The sequence below is a fragment of the Vicia villosa genome, linkage group LG6 (genome assembly GCF_029867415.1).
Source record: "Vicia villosa cultivar HV-30 ecotype Madison, WI linkage group LG6, Vvil1.0, whole genome shotgun sequence".
Lineage (NCBI taxonomy): Eukaryota > Viridiplantae > Streptophyta > Magnoliopsida > Fabales > Fabaceae > Vicia > Vicia villosa.
In genome coordinates, this window is record NC_081185.1 from 157,896,635 (window position 1) to 157,910,927 (window position 14,293).

Sequence of the window (14,293 nt, forward strand, 5' to 3'; positions counted from 1 at the left end):
ATTATCAACTTCAATAATCCTATAGAATGTTGAATGTTACAATTCAACTAAGACAAACCAACAACTATGCCCAGGTTGGTTAATATTCCTTAGGGGACTAAGGGTTTAGTCAGGATCCTCGAGAAGTCTTTGATGGGTATTCATTAAGGTTTTAATTAAAGGGAATTTGATTAATGGATTAAGTCTTTGTTGATAAGGTAAAATCACCTAGGTAGGGTGGACTGGAGGTATCCTAGTTAACGGTGAACCAGGATAAAATCTTGTGTTCTTTATCCATTTACTATTTTTTAGTTTGTGTTTGGTTGTTCAAAAAAGCTTTTAATCTTGAAACCTGATTCAATCCCCCTTTCTGTGTTTCATTGAACCTTAAATTCTTTTGGATATTTTAAAGCATTTAAGACATTAAAAACTAAGTGTTTTCCATTGACTCTCATGGTGATTTATACTTTATCCACATCAATAAGTGGTTTCCCCATTGCATGAAAAGGTCTCCCCAGCATATTGTATGTACCCTACTTAGTATTAAAATGCATAATGATGAAATTAGCAGGGAACATAATTTTATATAATACTACCAGGACATCTTCAATTTTCCTTAGAAGATAACATATCGTTTTATCAGCTAGTTTAAGTGTGATGGTTGTTGTTGTGGAATCTCCAATGCCATGCTTGTTAAATATGGATAGGGAAAAATATTAATTCTATCTCTCAAACAGCATAAGGCTCTCCCACATAAGGTTTCTTCAATATTACAAAATATTGAGAAGTTTCCTCTATCCTTCAGTTTTTGAGGTAATTTCTCTTGCACAAGATGATTGTACTCTTAGTTAATGCTATAGTATCAAACTCTCCCGTTCATTTCATCTTTGTTATCACATATTTCATGAATTTGAAATACTTGACATTTGTTGAATGGCATCAATCAAAGGGATGTTAGTGTGGAGTTGTTTCAAAATCTCCATTAAATTCCAGATGGGTTCTCTCTATTACACAAATATTTTTGTTGTGATGGATTTTGGCATGTTAGAAAACACTTCTATAGTAGTAGGTTTTGTGCCATTAGTTTTGTTCTTGTTTAGGGCAAACTATTGCCTTTCTTTACTTTCTTATTCCACCTAGGGAGGTTCTTTCTCAATTGTAGAATTATCTTCCCTTCATGTCTCAGTGGGTAATCTTGTTTTTCCCTTGTAGGTTTTGATCTTGATCTTCTTGACTTGGTCCTTCATATTATTTTCAACTTCTTAGTGAGATAACCTTGCATGTTACAATAATTTTGGTACCTGAGATAAAGGCGGGTGACTCAATAGTGATAGGCATCGCTTTTATGATTCTTGAACTTAATGCAATAGCAATCTGCCCCATTTGGGTTTCCAATTTCTTTATACACACTCCTTGGGCCTGAAATTGATTATTTGTTTCTTGCATGCAGGACTTCAAAATTGATTCCAACGGGTTATTTTAATTAGTTGCCCCATTTTCATTAGGTTCTAAAAACAAAGAGGGATTAGTTGTGCTTGAGGTTTATTTGATTGTGAGGGTTACTCCATGTGAAATTTGGATGGTTCATCCATCATGGCCTTTATCATTAGGTGAATTTTATCCACCTGAGCAGCAAGTGTTGTAATCTCAATGACTTCACGAACACCATCTAGTTTCTTTTGAACAATGGTAGATGGAGCTCTAATAACTGGTCACTCGTAGGTGTTGGTAGTAATGCTTTCAATAAAATCATAAACTTTAGTATAGGAATTAGAAAATAAGGAAACATTAGAGGATGCATCTATCATTTTCTTGATGATGGCATAACACCATTGCAAAATGTTTCCAAGTGTAAGGAGGTTGGAATTCCATATTGGGGGTATTGTCTTAGAATATTTTTAAATCTTTCCCAAGCATCAAACAATGATTCATATTATCCTTATCTATATGAGGTAATTCCATTCCTTATTTTTCATGAGATGAAAATATTTGGCTAAAATTTTCTCAGCCAAATCATTCCATGTGGCAATGGAATTAGGTTCCAAGGAATGGAGCCCACTTTTATATATATCCCTTACAGAGTATAGAAACATTATTCGCCAAATATAATCATCAATTACTCAAGGAATCTTAAATTTACTATCAATTTCAAGGAATTTCCTTAAATATATGTGTGGGTCATTTGTTACAGCACCTAAGTACTGGCATATAGCTTGTAGCATCTGAAACATCATTGGCTTGAAATCAAACAAATCCATAATGATAAATGGTCTTATAATACCAATACTTAAGACATTAGGGTAAAAAACAACATAGTCTATAATACTTAAAGCCCTATCGTTGACAATTTTGGTGATATATGTTTGTGCCATGTCTTTTTCTTCTTTTTCTTGTTAAGGATCTACAAGTTCTTCAAATAATGGAGCGGGAATATGAGTTCCCATGGATTGATTGGAAACTTGATATCTCCTTAAAATTCTGGAAAAAAATTCATGGCTCAGCGGTTAGCAACAAGCGCATTCAACAACCACGCATTTGTCGTGACATGAGAAAATAGAAAATGTCAAAAGCTCAAATGCAACTGTTTTACAATTTCAATGAAAAACAAAGTGTTAATGACACAATCTCTAGAAATTGCATTAAAAACTTGTTGGCTATTTTCTATGTGCAAGTATACACAGTTAAAATTAGTAGCAAGTGTTAAAACTAAAAGTATCAATCCCACATAAATTCTACTAACATATATTTATTCTTAATCCAAGAAATTATGAAAAGAACATGAGCAAAAATATTAAATAATTGATGGTTATAACTTGGTTATGTGTAAGAAATAACAATTAAGTTCTAAAGATTTTAAACATAATGGAACAATATGTTGAGCAATGATCAATTTGATGATTTAACCTTATGTATTATTATGATATGATTTGTTGTGGCAAATGATACCAGAACGCGACCTAGTGATGTATACCAACAATGTAAAAGTATGTGCATTAATTCACTATGGAGTCCATTCTTAAGCCTCACAGTATCATTCTTGCATTTCTTTTATATGTTATACATTGCCCTATGGCTCTAGCTCTTTATCCCTAAAGTAACTAAAGTGGCGAAGTATTCTTATTTGCATTTTTATCCATATTCCTCATGATTTCCATTTATTAGAGAATTCCTCCATACTAATAAATGGTTATCTATTTCTAATACAATCATCCAAAGAAATAAATATATAACGGAAATGCTTAGGACAAAATATATCACTAATAACATTTCATGTTAGACAAAAGATTACTATATCATTAAACTTAACATTGACAAAAGACAAGGAGTTTAGCTCGTGATAGGCAAAGTAAATATAACATAATAATGTACTAAGTAGGAATTTTCTAAATAAAAATAAATAAATAATAAACCTGGGAGTTACACTTCAACTACTTGCAGCCTTTAGCCAGAAAGAGGCATCTAATGTCACATCAAATTGTGATGTATTCCTTTAGAGGTGATGGGACTGTAGAGACATGTGACTCTTGTTATTCCTTCCTTCCTTGTTACTTTCTCTCTCTAAAATTTTGAACCTTCTACTCATACCAATGCAGTTCCTTTTATATGCATTCTTCAGCTTGGGTGGTGTCTTAATGATTGGGTCTTGGGCCTTATGATTATTAATGGTTCTTGTCTAAGAAATAGTTTTAGCCCAACGAATATGGAATGCCTTGAGGAGACAACACAATTTGGTAAGGACCTACAATAACTTCTAGACGGCCTGTGGCAGTACTTGCAACAACTTTTTCAGACTTTTGTCCTCTAGCGCTTATCCTGTAGTCTTTAGAGCTCAACTCAATCGTAATTGTGATGTATTCCTTTATAGGTGATGGAATTGCAGACACGTCAAACTCAATTTAATCCTACCTTCCTTGTTACTAACTTTCTCTCTCTAATTTTCTAACCTTATACTCATCCCAATGTAGATCCTTTTATAGATACTATTCGGCCTGGGTGGTGTCTCAATGTGTAGGTCTTGGGCCAAATCAGTTATGGGCCTTTATTATCATCTGGTTTCTGTTACTTTGTATTGAATTTGTATAAATGCCTTATATTATCGTAGTTTAGATTTTCAACAACAAAAAATTATTTTAATCATATCTTTTTAACTAATATCTAACCCGGTTTTTATTGAATATAACCATAACTCATAGATATGAATTACAAAAATAACAAAAAGAGTAATTTGAAATTCAAATATGTATTATTTTTTAATTTATAGTTGGTTTTGAGATGTAGTCCATTTTGAGATCTCATTTTATGTAAGTGGTTGCTAGAATTACATTGATAGAATTTAAATGTGAACACATAGGTCCCGTAGCTCAGTTGGTTAGAGCGTTGGTCTTATGAGCCGAAGGTCGCGGGTTCGAGCCCCGCCGGGACCATTGTTATTTTTAGCTTTATTTTCACACAATAAGTAAGACTCCGACCAAAAATGATTTTTAATACATGACTCCACTTTAGAGTTTTCTTATCTCATAAAAGAGAATAAAAAAGTGTTATGCAATTATTTTTAAAACAATATACATAATGTATAAAAGTAACATGGATTAAAATTTATAATTATTTAGTATTTCTAACATATATAATATTATTTTTCATGACTCTAAGAATCATATTTAATAAATGAGAAATGAGGAGACTGTATTTATATTTACTAATTATATTAGTGGTATCATACATATAGTAGTTGGTTTAGTGGTGATTGACGCTAGACTTGATAGGGAGAACCACGGTTCGATCGATCCCCACAACTGCGATCGGGAGGAGGTTAAAACCACTTGATGCATGAATATCAAATTTTAATGACTAATTCGATAAATATATTAAAAAAATTGGATTACTCAATCGATCACTAAAAGCGAATTTTTTAAATTTTTACCACTAGATGTTGTAGGCGATTCTAGACAAAGAAAAAATAGAGCAAGTAGATAATGAATGTCCTTTCACTTCTATCATCTAAGTTATGTATTTCTCTTTTTTAAAATTTTATGTGTTACAAATTATAATTAATTAAAGGAAGAAACTACAAATAATTTTATGTCATACATAAATAATTATTCTTCTCTCATGAATTAAAATTTATTTTTGGAGTAATGTATTTTTTTTATGGCTTATCACCATCAATTTTAAAAGATCGTTAAATTGGTCACTAAAATAAAGCAGCTACTAATTTAGAGACCAAAATTTTGTGACTACCTATTAGATCACGAAAAAATTGTTTTTATATACAATTTAATTTAGTATAAAAAATTAGAGACCGAAATTTCGGTCACTAATATTTTTTTTTCAATTTTTAATCCTCTTTATTATGTTACTATTTCTTTTCCATTTTTTTAAAAAGATTTTAATTCTTTTTCAATTTTTAATTTTTACTAAAATTTTCATTTTATTTATTGTTTTAACATATAATATGTTTATATAAAATTATATGTACATGTGGTTAAATATAAAATATAATAATAGATGTTAAGGAGTGTAGTGGCAATTTCTTATTAAAATACATGGAGGACACAAGTTTGATTCCTAGGTATCACAAGTTTTAATTTTATTTTACGAAAAAGAACACTAAAATCGGTCTCTAAAATCAGTCATAAATTCGGTCACTAAATTCGTCACAAAAGCTTAGCGACTCGTATTTTTCAACCGAAAAGTAATGGTCGCTAAATCAGTCGAAAATGTTTTAGTGACCAATTTTAAAGTTTTTTTGTTCTCTAATTCGGACACTAAAAGCGAATTTTCTTAGTGAATTTTTTGTGCTATTTTGAAATGGTCTTTGGTTTAAGGATAAAATTTCAAAAAAGATTTCTTGTTAGTTTGTATGTTAATGATTCTTAGTTTGATGAAGCGTGTTTTCTATTATATTATAAGTGGGGTAAATTCTCATTTAAATATTATGGGTTACCAATTGGTGGCAATCCTAAAGTAGTTTAGTTTTGAAATCAAGTATTTGATAGGATTCACAAAAGAATTTCTAGTTGAAGAAATTTAATTTTCCTATGAGTGAGCGTCTTATTATTTATAGATTTTTCATGTCCGCTCTTCCAATTGACTTCCTTTTGTTTTTCAAGGCTTCTTCAAGTATCATTTTCTAAAATTGAGTCTCGTTTTAAATTGTTTTTGGAGGGTAGTGAGGAAGTTCGCAAGATTCACTAGGTTAAGTAGGATAAGATTTTTTGTGAACACGGTCAAGGGGTTTAGGCGTTTGTAACATTCAGTTTTGTAACTTGTCTATTTTGAGAAAAATGTGTTAGATATATAAGATCAATTAGGAGAGATTGGGGGTTTTGCGTGTGTTTTTGTGTGTGGGTGAGGGTGTGGGTGTGATTGTGTGTGTGTGTGTGTGTTACTTACTTATTTCTTCTTCTTGTTGTTTCTTCTTCTTCTTCCTTCTTTTTACTATTTTTTGATAGTATCTGATAGAGGAGTATAATAATATTTACAATATTATTATTATTGTTATTGGATTCTAGTTGTATTTGGGCCTTTAATAGGGGTTGGGCTTTTAGGTTTAATATCCATTTAGAGTAGTATATATTGTAGTCTCATAGAGACATTTGGAATCAATCAAAGAAATCAAAGTTTATCCTTTTATCTCTATTTTCTTAGTTTACTTTAATGTCTTTTTCTTTTATTGTTGAAACCCTAATTTTATAGTCTTGATAGGAAAATCTTCCTATCAATTGGTGCTTTCATATGGAGGAGTGAAAGATTGATAGTATGAATTTGCCATGGAAGGATTGAAGTTCAAGGATGAAAGCACCAATTGTTAGGAAGCTAGAACCCTAAACCTAATAAAACTATGAAAAGCTATAAAACTAAGAGAAAGATAAAACTAATTAAAAAAATAAACTTCATTTCTTTTCATTGATATCTCAATGTGTCAAAGACACTACATTATATAACCTCCATAATGGATAATAAAACTAAAAGCCCAATTAAAATTAAAGCCCAATACTAATAATAATAATAACAATAATAATAATAATAATAATAATAATAATAATAATAATAATAATACTAAGAATAATAATAATAATAACCACTCTATCAGTATCAAAAGAGGAGAAGTATAATCTTAGAGGATGTAGAGTATACTCTCTTTATTATTGATGTTGATTTAACAACTCCAATCTTTTCATCTTAGTTTTTCTGGCTTACCTCCACTATGAGAAATACGTTGTCATCATCAAAAAAGGGAGAATGTAGTTCTACGTATTGTGTAGGTTATAAAGCTATATTTGACTCTGATGATGACAAAAGAGAAAATTTGATCATAAGCATCATCATTATAAAATATAGTAGTAATCAAATAGCAAAGTTGGTCAAGTTCCAGTGTTGAGAGAAAAAAGAGTTCAAATATAAAAGATCAACATCAAGAAGAATTGAAGCTATGAAATATCAGTTATATGTAAAGTAAGATTATTTTCTGAGGTACTAATGCCATTCATGCACGTGCACGCACACACACACACACCACATACACAAATAAACAAACACACATACACAAACAAACACTCACACCCATACACAAGTATTTACAGATCTTCATCTGCTTGAAAATATCTTAACAATATGATTTAGGCCTTTACCTAATTGATTAAGGAAGAATCCTTAATAATTAGGAAAGAAAAGTCTTTATGTTTAATTGATTAGAACTTTATATAATTGATTTATGAGTGATCTCGCCACCTGATCATTTAGGAACTTTTTTAATTGATTAGAATGTGAATTTGGATTAAGTGTTTCTTTATTTGTTAGGTCTCATCGATTAGCATTGCAGGCTAATCAACTAGAGAGCAACCTAAGCCCATTAATTATTTTCTTTTTGAGCTAACTTTTCCTCCTAAATAAAGGATTATTGTGCACTCTTCCAAAGTAATAATTTTTTTATTTCACACTTTTATCTTCTCTTACTGTCACTGCAGAAATTGAATTTACTCACTATACATTACTTTAGTGTTGAGATAACGAAAGGCTTATATTGAGAGTTATGTATCTCAATTGTCTGATCATTTTGAGTTGTAATTGTAAAATCAAGAACCTATTTCTCATAAAATTTTATAATTTACATTGAGGTTACAAGCTAAACCTGTGAAAAAACTATGTGTAAGGATGGTTGTTGGGACGATCCTAGTGTAAAAGTTCAAGTTTTTTTAGTGGAAATCTCAAGGGGAAACTTGTTAGGAACTATATTTGGCTGCGTGATTTAAGGCAAAACTAATATAAATCATGGTGCAATATTTTTATCTTTCTCTCTCTTTTAGTTTTCCATAATTCATTTTTCGTTGTTTAATCCCATCTTTTTCTCATTTCTTAAAATCAACCAACCCTAAAATCCGTTGTTTTGCAAAAACATTTTCAAAAACCAAATAACAAAACTCACCCTCTTTATTGTGTTTGAATTCACTTGGTAAACAAGTCATATCAAAGTTTTACTTGTATTATAAGACTAATCACTTCATGAGGTAGAATAATAAATTCAAACACTTCTATAAATAGAAGTATTCCCATGACCAGACAACCGCCGCCGTTTGATGGAAAATTTTCTAAAACCTTTGAATTTGGGGATGTTATTGAGTATGGTCTTTTTATTCATGCTCATTCCATAAATAATGGATTTGTGAAAAAACCAAGTACTTAATATTCAGTGCATTAAGAATTAATGAGTACAATTATGTATTTAACTGCAACACTGCTAAGAAAATGTGAGACGTCCTCAAAATTATCTATGAAGACCCTATTAAGATCAATAGGTATAATATGAACACATTAGTTCAAGATTATGATATTCCAAAAGGAATTGTAGAAAATTTTAAAAATTGGTTCTCTAATAATGTCAAGTCTCTTGGCACCTTTTTCAAAAATTGTTTATCTAACAAGTACCTCATGTTTGTAAAGTGGTATCGAAAATCTGACAAAAATAGCGACCAAGCCTTATCCCACTAAGTGATGTCAGCTCCCTCTATAATGTTCTATCCAGGACCACGTTTTTATCCAAATTTTTAATCTTGCACTACTAAAAATATGACATTTGTTTAAAGGAATTTACATCAGGTATTAAAATATATGATGTGAAAAATACTTGTTAAAAGATTTTACATCAGGTATTTATTTGCAATGATATGGAAAATATATGAAAAAATGAAAAATGTATAACGCAGTGGCAGTATTGTAAATAAAATGAAGAAAAAAAAGACGGTGACAGAATTGTAAATAAATGAAAATTTTGTTATGCGGAATTTTACATTAGGCCTAGGCCATACCCGATGTAATAAATGATACGCATAGTGGGCCTTCACATCTGTCTAGACAATAACCGATGGGAAATGTAAAATTAGTTGGCCTTTATATCGGGCAATTAAAGAACCGATGGAAAATGTTACTCCCCAATTTTCCCTAAAACCCATTTCCTTCTATATGCAGACACAAAATTCGTCTATGTTATCTTCCGAAACCCTATTCCGCCGTCACAACTCTATTCGCTGTCACGACCTCCTCCGCCTTCCTCCGTTCGCCTTCCCCTCTTCGCCCCAACCTCATCCACCTTCTTAGCCGTCACCACCGCCTTCTTCTACAGGTTCTTATTAGGGTATGTCTCATTCTTCATTCAATTCAAACACAGCGTTGTATTGTGTTGTGTTGTCACAAACGAGAAAAACCAACGTCAAGCGAGACCGAGAGTTGCTTCTTCCTCCTCTTCATCATTCTTCTTATGCCATGGTAAGATTTCCTTCACCTGATTCTTCAACTCTCATTTTTTTCAATCAAATTAGGTCTCATTCATGCTAATCGAGTATTATTTTTTTCTCAGGATAATGATAATCGAGACACGATTATTCTAATCCAAACATCTCAAAACAGAGCAACAAGAACTTTTAAGGATTATAATACAATATCTCTAGCTATGGATGGTAATATTCAATTTCTGCGGCTGTTTTGTTTTACTCACTTTTGAATTCATTATTTATTTGCGGATTTAGGTTTAGCTTGTTTTTTATGTGCAATTTCATTGATAATCAATGTTAGTGTAAACTGGATGAGTTTTTCTCTTTTGGATGAGTTTTTATTCTTCTTGTAGCTTGATTTCAATCCCTAGTTGAACGAGTTAGGGATCTAGAAACAAGTCCTGATTTTACAACCAACTTTTAACAGAAATACACCCATTTCTTGTTCTTGCATTCGTGCTCTTGTCTTCCTTAATATTTATCATTATTTCTTATTCTCTAGAAGATTCAGGATGTTGAGTCAATATTGAGATCTTATTCTTCTTGTAGCTTGATTTAAATCCCGAGGAAATTGTAATCTTCTATTTTTATCAAAGTTCTTGACAATTTTGCAATTTGTCAATTATTTTAAGTACTTGTGTCATTTTGTGACTTGCTATTGTTACGTTGCGTGACTTGCTACCATGCTGACTATCCCTTGTATGCTGCATAGGTTGATGGCTACCTTCACAATGAGGAGGAAAAGCTTCCTACCCCTTGTATTGATCTAAGTTATCTTTCCTTGAGCATAAACTTTGATAATTTGGAGGAAATTTTGGCGGCTCTTTGCTTACTCGGAAGTTCACCTAATCTTCAAAAATTAGAAATACAAGTGAGTACTCATTCAGTTTAGTTTGGCCTTGCTTTGATTTGTTTTGTTTGCTGATTTGTGGTTGCACTTGCACACCATGTTTTTGTTTTTATTTAGTTATGTGATTATTAAACTCTAGATATCACAAACTGTGTTTGCTTTGAGTATTTGTCTAATATTTAGATTTTAAAGTTACTTTCTAAGACTTGCATATTTGAGTTGCGTTATTGCTAAATAGAATGCTTTGTATCTGACTTGCACACTATCATTCCCCTTTAATACATGGATTTGAAACAATTACATGTAGGCACAGTTTGAGGCCGAAGCTCTACCTTTGGCATTTGAAACCTATTGCTGGGAAGACACCTTTTCAAGGCCAGCCACTCCCTTCCAAGTGCGACATGTGACATTAAATAACATCTCTGGTTACAAATATGAATTAGATTTTATCCGATTTCTACTTCTCTATTCGCCCGTGCTAGAAAAGATGAGTGTGAAACCTCTACCAACATTAAGGCTGGAGTTGATGACAGAACTAATTTGGTTCAAGAGAGCATCGGGAGAAGCTGAAGTTATTTACGTTATCGAAGACTTTTCATAATGATTTTTAATTTCATATCACCTTTGAGGTTAGTACTATATGACTGAAGTTAAACTTTTTATCACTGCCTTTCAAGTATGAAGTTAGGTATTTATTTATTTTAAATTAGTGTAATGCGTAGTGTATATGCTTCAAAATCTTGGAATGGATGCTGCTAAAGTTCTTGAGTTGTGCTCTTCATTATACAAGACTTATGGGACAACAATGGCCGGTCTTATGGTACAATTTTGTTTTATCAACATTTCAATCAATTGTAGGCTACGAAAAACACTTTTTTTAAGGAAATGGGATGCTTAATGAATTTGTCATTTTTTTTCTTCTTGCTAGGCAATTGGCTATGACTTTAACTATGATTACTTTCATAGGTAATTTTTCATTCAATTTGTCTACCCTTTATTATACATATTGGTATTTGTCTTATTCATTTAAAACCAAGAGATTGTCATATGACATACTATTTTGTGTTCAAAAGTTCTGTTTATGGGAGGTTTCCGTAAAATCTATTGAAACCGGACCTCGTTCTCAAGGGGATTTTGCAAAGCTCGCCTTTTAGGAAAGTGGTAAGTTTCTTTGATAATTTCTTGATAATGAAGGTTTGGAGCAACTATCTATTTTGTAGTATGCTTGTGTGTGATATGTGTTACTTTTTTTTGCAGAGTTTTACCAATGTTGACGTGGGAAATTAGATAAGAGTGCTTAATAGACTTGGGTTAGAGGATTGTTTTTAAAGAACTATAAGCTTTGATACTCTCAATCCTTTTGATGGCATCAGCCCTCCGAATTACAAAAATGGCGATGAATTTTTTTATTTCTGTGAGTACACACGCCGGCCTGATTCTGATATGGTGCTTCCAAAGACACCGATTATCTGCAAATCGTTTGAAGATGCATATCCTGATTCTGATACGGTGCTTCCAAAGACACCGATTATCTGCAAATCGTTTGAAGATGCATATGAAAAGAAGATGCATATGAAAAGGCTTTCGATTTGGTTAACATTGACCCTCAAGAACACTTAGAGAAATGTTGGTATTTCAAGCGTGAGAAAGGACTTATAAATGGTTGAATATTTTTGTATGTTTTCATTTATTTTGTTGTTGTAGTCCACCATGTGAAATTCCTTATAATTTTGTATACTTGTGTATCCTAGATTAATACTTTTGTTAATCAATTTTTTATATTGAAGAATATATATGTGCATCCTAGATATTTGGTGCAATGAAATTATATCCTTCGCAAATTAGAAAAATATGAAAATAGTGACCTAAATGTGGTATGTGTGCTGTGGGAAAAATGTGCAAAATAGAGACTTAACTTTGGTAGTAAAAAAAAATTACAGGTTAAAATAGGAAAAATAGCTATTATACACTTAAAAGTTAAAAACATATTACCTCGGGCAAAATGGAAAACCGGTGTATAAACTTATCTATTACATCGGGCAAAATGGAAAACCGATGTAAAAACTATCTATTACATCGGGCGGACAAGACAACCGATGTAAAATATGGCGTATAATTTTTTTATAAAAAATTGCATTATTTTTCACATCAGACATCTGAATTCAACCGATGTGGTATGTTAATTTTTCACATCGGGCCTTGACCCGATGTAAAATGTCTCTGACTTATTACATCGCCTGGCTTTACATCGGGTCTAGGCCCGATGTAAAAAGTACTTTTCGCCCGATGTAAAAAGTACTTTCTGCACTAGTGTTGAGATCTTTCTTAATAACCTATTTTATAGTTTTTCTAGGTCTTTCTCCACCTCTAGTTGTTTGACTCCTCTGCATATAATCTTTTGTCCTTGACACAGAACCTAAGGTTCTACCCCAATACTTTCTCTAATATTTTCATTTTTAGTCTTATATTATCTAGTCTTATAACACATCCAACACATGTCTTATCACAGACTGATAAAAAATTTCCTTCAATTTGAGCAGTACTTTTGTCTCACATAAAATCCTTGAGGCCCTTCTCCATTTCATCCACCCATATTGAATTTGATGATTTATATTCCTTTCTATTTCTCCATTATTATGTATTACCACCCCCGAGATATTTAACCTATGCAAATTATGGAATGACATGTCTCTAACTTTCTCCTCTATGTTAGAAATGCTTCTCCTTTGACTGAACTTACATTCCATATACTTTTCCTTACTTTTACTTAAGATAGAGCCATGTGTTGGTGTTGAAAGTCTAACACGGTATTGGAATATGAAGATACCAACTCTAAAAGCTCGGTGGTTATTTTTGATAATCACATGAAATAGTGGATGAGCTCGAAGTTAACAATAAAAAACTCAAAGATAATGATCTGTGAAAAAAACCAAGGTTCAAAATGAAATAGAAGAAAATAAAAAAATCGTCGCTAAAGATTGAATTTTAAATTAAAAACTTACATTTATTTGACTCAATTAATATATATAGATTAAGTTACTTTATTCACCTTTAAAAAATATAATTCAAAAAATTAAATAGTAGTTATAATCAAATAGCAGACCTTATATTTGATATTCACTATGGTGCGATTATCAGGGTCTAGATCTCAGATTTATTTGGAGTCTCACTCTTATTAAATATTTGTAGTTGATTGTTGGAACATTGTTAACCTGTCATTAGACCCGTTTGTTTTAATTTTAGAAAAATCGATTTTTCTTTATTTTCAAAAAAATTATAATTTTTTTTTGAAATATTAAAATAAATTTAATTACTTTTTTTAATTAATTAATTTTGACATCAAATAACATAAAGATATATTATTAAATATTAAAACAAAGTTAAAATTACAATTTTTTTTAAAAAAATTATTTCAAAAAAAATTATGAAATTTTTTTGAAATATATATAAAATTTTGAACTAAACATTGGCCTCAATGTTTCAGAACGAGCCTGAGAGAGGTGACTCACAGAGGGTAATGCACTCTAATGATCACTTCCAAGCTTTCACCAGAGACGTCCCCTTTTATTTCCTGAAAATAAAATAAACAAACAGAGAAATTAATTATTAAAACCGTGGGTTGCCTCCCACGAAGCGCTTCGTTTAACGTCGCATAGCTCGACGGTCCATTACCCTTTATTATGGAGGGTATTTCCTT

General features: G+C 31.4%; 1 long non-coding RNA gene and 1 other non-coding gene across 2 annotated transcripts; both read left to right on the forward strand.

Annotated features, from left to right (window-relative positions):
* Positions 1–4,329: 4,329 nt before the first annotated feature.
* On the forward strand, positions 4,330–4,403 carry TRNAI-UAU (transfer RNA isoleucine (anticodon UAU)). Its single transcript has one exon. It is a non-coding gene; the product is annotated as a tRNA-Ile (tRNA).
* Positions 4,404–9,404: 5,001 nt separating this feature from the next.
* Positions 9,405–12,362, forward strand: LOC131612946 (uncharacterized). The gene is made up of 7 exons (XR_009287511.1): positions 9,405–9,741; positions 9,833–9,932; positions 10,459–10,617; positions 10,904–11,225; positions 11,307–11,416; positions 11,525–11,757; positions 11,854–12,362. It is a non-coding gene; the product is annotated as an uncharacterized LOC131612946 (long non-coding RNA).
* Positions 12,363–14,293: the final 1,931 nt, after the last annotated feature.